This window comes from Ictidomys tridecemlineatus (assembly GCF_052094955.1).
Source record: "Ictidomys tridecemlineatus isolate mIctTri1 chromosome 1 unlocalized genomic scaffold, mIctTri1.hap1 SUPER_1_unloc_5, whole genome shotgun sequence".
In the NCBI taxonomy this organism is placed as follows: domain Eukaryota; kingdom Metazoa; phylum Chordata; class Mammalia; order Rodentia; family Sciuridae; genus Ictidomys; species Ictidomys tridecemlineatus.
Window position 1 is genome coordinate 245,137 of NW_027520946.1, and position 3,382 is coordinate 248,518.

Below are 3,382 nucleotides of genomic sequence, written 5' to 3' on the forward strand. Positions count from 1 at the left end.
AGCGGCAAGCCAGGCACTGAGCAGCAGCGTGGTGGGTACCCCCGCATCCTCTGAGAGCAAATGCCCAGGACCTGGCACTGCAGTGAACATGTTCTGCTGACCAGCTACCCGATCACCATGGAGTGAGAGCATTTGATTAGCAGGATGCCATCTGTTCCCTGGGTCACAGGTTCGCTGGTCCACAGTTCCCTTGTCACCTGTGTGAGTGACCAGGGGCAGGAGCAATCATCAGAACCAGCAATGGATCATTTGGCTTCCCTTTCCCAGACGAGGATCCAAGATATCACCAAGAGAGAAGGCAAGGGAGGGACAGTGGACACCATGTACCCAACACACAGCTTGCCACGCCGGGCTGGCTCTACTATGTGCTCTCCCATGTGAACTTCATGTCCCTGTCTTCACATACGGGGGCTGAGTCACACTGCTTGCTGGAGTGCCCCGGGCAGTGAGAGATGAGCAGAGTTGGAGGTGGACCCAGGAAGGCACAATTTAGACCCCAGATGGCCACTCTCCTCAACTTGTGATCTAAACTTACATCAAGGCACTCATTCTGAGTATCTGTGGATAACAGTGTATTCCTATGTCATTGACACCCAACATCCACTCACCTTGTCCCTGGAAACAATGCCCTGCATGTCCTCCAGAGACCAGCAAGTAACCCAGGCCAAGAGAATCAAAGCTCCTTATTCCATCACCATGATGCCCACTCCAGGGATGGGCATGGCACCCCAGAGTCAGGGAGGCCCAGCTCTGTGGTCTTTTGTGGGAGAAAAGCACCCCGCCAAACCACTGGGGGTGCTGGCAACCACTCTGTCCCATGTGCAGACCAAGCGTTCCCCGGGCATTGCTTCTTGATCTTCCCTTTCCTAAAGCCAATTATTCTACCTGAAGGCTTCATAAGTCAATGAGCCAGGTTTTCTGTGTCACTTGCAAACACATCAAACAAAAGAGAGTCAAAGGGATTATTCTTAAATTCAGTTTGCAGATGACCTTTTCATTTTGATAGATGAAATTAAATTCTGCCATCTATGTACTGTCACTCTAGTGACAAAATCTGAGAAGGTTATGAAACAAAATAGGCTTATGGTGAAGAACGTGAACAGGAGCTGTGCTCACACTCTGGGGACCATTGCACCCCCTCAGCACACTTCTGATTTCAGTTCCAGCTGCAGAAGCAGATGGGGTGCCTTGAGACTCACATGGTCCTCATCTCATGTCTGGTGGCTGCTATGATTCTTCCTCCTTCCCCTCAGGGCTTTCCCACAGGTGGGGGAACACCCTCAGCTCCTGCTTAGTGTAGAGCTCAGGTGTGTGAGTGAGAACACTCCACGTGTGACCCTTCCCCACATAGGAGGGTGGAGCAGCCTCACAAGGATCCATCTCTTGTGCTGCCTCCTGGGATGCTCAGAGGCCCTGTGGGCGGCAAACCCCCACTGCCCACAGCAGAGACCTTCCCTCTGGCCTGGACCACCTCCCAAGCTAAATTGCCTCTGCCTAAGTCTTTATCCCAGGCCCAGGTTTCCCTTCACCAAGACAGATGCTGTTTTTAGAATGCTGGGAAACAGAAGATAGATGGGACAGATTTGAAAATGTCATTCATACAAGACAGGATAGTCAGTGTTCCAGGAAGAGCCTGGGAGCTGAGAGGACCCGCCCTGAATGGCGGTGTTTGAGCTAGGTGGCATCACCGCCTCCATATGCAGAAGAGGAGGCTGGAGCATGGGTGGGGGTGGCTTGTCTGCACCTGTGTTTTGTATTGGGCTCCACATAAGCTGAGGCCCTCCTCAGTCTGGACAGAGCCCCTACCTGGAACCATTGCAAGTTCCGTTAGGGTTTAGTTGTGAGGTGTCCCCCAAAAGCTCATGGGTGAGGCAATGCCAGAAAGTTTAGAAGTGAGATGATTGGGTTAAGAGAGTCTGAACCTAATCAGTGCACTAATCTGCGGATGAGGATTAACTAGGTGGTGAATGTAGACATGAGGGATGTGGCTGGAGGAAGTGGGTTATTGGGGGTAGGCCTTTCACTTAAGTTCCTGGGGTCTGGGGAGTTTAAATTTATTGAGGATCATAAAATCATTGCTTTGGTTTTGCCTTTACTGTATCTCAAACAGAAGTCTCTACTGGAAATTAAATTTGACCTCAAGTATTCACTTGCTAATTAAAAGATTTAAAAATACATGACTCCCAATGTAGCCCCAAGCGCAGCTTCTTACCACTTTTAAACTCTATCATGGTGATGCTCCTCTCTGGCCCCTGGCTTGAGGACCTCTCTGGCCTTTTTCCCTCTTGACTGTTACCCTCACTGGCCTGAGAGTTTACCTGCAAGTCACAGTCTTGGTCTGGGGTTCCTGAATCCAGCTGGGCTTATTTTAACAAGTGGTTAAAATTTCTTCTTTGTTCTCTGCGTTTTCATTGGAAGCAGCCAGGCTCTGTAAGGTCACCAAAGCTCTCAGACTGTTGTCTTATTCCCCTACTGATAACAAATTGACCATGAAACACTCACTAAAGGAAAAGAGTATAATCTCAGCTCTGAATTACGGGGCTCAGAGAGTCACTAAGCCTGTGGGGTATTGTGCTTTGATTTTTCGGCAGTGAACCTCCCTGAGTCTGCAAAGTAACTGCATCATACCACCTGGGAGCATTTACTAAGGGATTTCTCTTTAGCTCATCCGACTCAACCTTGTTTTTTCTGTCTCACTCTCCCTCCCATGTTCTCAAGAATTTTTTTTTCTTTTTTCTATTGTTGCCATGCTGGGGATTGAACCCAGGGCCTCTTGAATGCTAGACAAGCACTCTACCACGGAGCCACATCCCACCCCTCCCTGCCTCCTTCTCTAGCTTCAGGTGCAGCCTGGGAAGAAGACTTAGGAAGCTCCCTTGAAACAAAATTAACAACTGGTTGGGGGCATTTAGCTCTTTGTAACAGCATCGCTCCTAGTAGTCAAAGAGCAGGAATAGCCCAAACACCCTTCAAGTGGTAAAGGCTCTATAAATGTGGTATATCTCCAAACGGGAATATTCTATGACATCATAGTCTATGGAGTTCTGACACATGCTACATGATAGACAAACTTTGAGAAAATCACGCCTAGCCAAAGAAGCTGGGCACAAAACACCACGTGGCATATAATTCCAATTACATCAAATGTTCAAAGTTGTAGAATTTACACAGAGAGAAAGGATACTATTGGTTCTTTGGGTGTTGAATGCAGGTTCGATGTGTGGTACTTTTTATTTATGAGGGTTTATCAGGACAGGACCCCCTTGTAAGCTGAGGAGCCCCCCGTGGGTCTTTTTGATCATCCTCAAAACCCTTCAATATTCCTTGTTCTTCCTTCCACTCTGCCTGTGCCAGGGGGCCTTGTCTGGGGAATTCTGTAGCC

General features: G+C 48.7%; 1 non-coding gene across 1 annotated transcript; it reads right to left on the reverse strand.

The window, feature by feature from the left end:
- Positions 1–2,742: 2,742 nt before the first annotated feature.
- Trnaa-agc (transfer RNA alanine (anticodon AGC)) lies at positions 2,743–2,814 on the reverse strand. Its single transcript has one exon. It is a non-coding gene; the product is annotated as a tRNA-Ala (tRNA).
- Between the last annotated feature and the right edge of the window lie 568 nt (positions 2,815–3,382).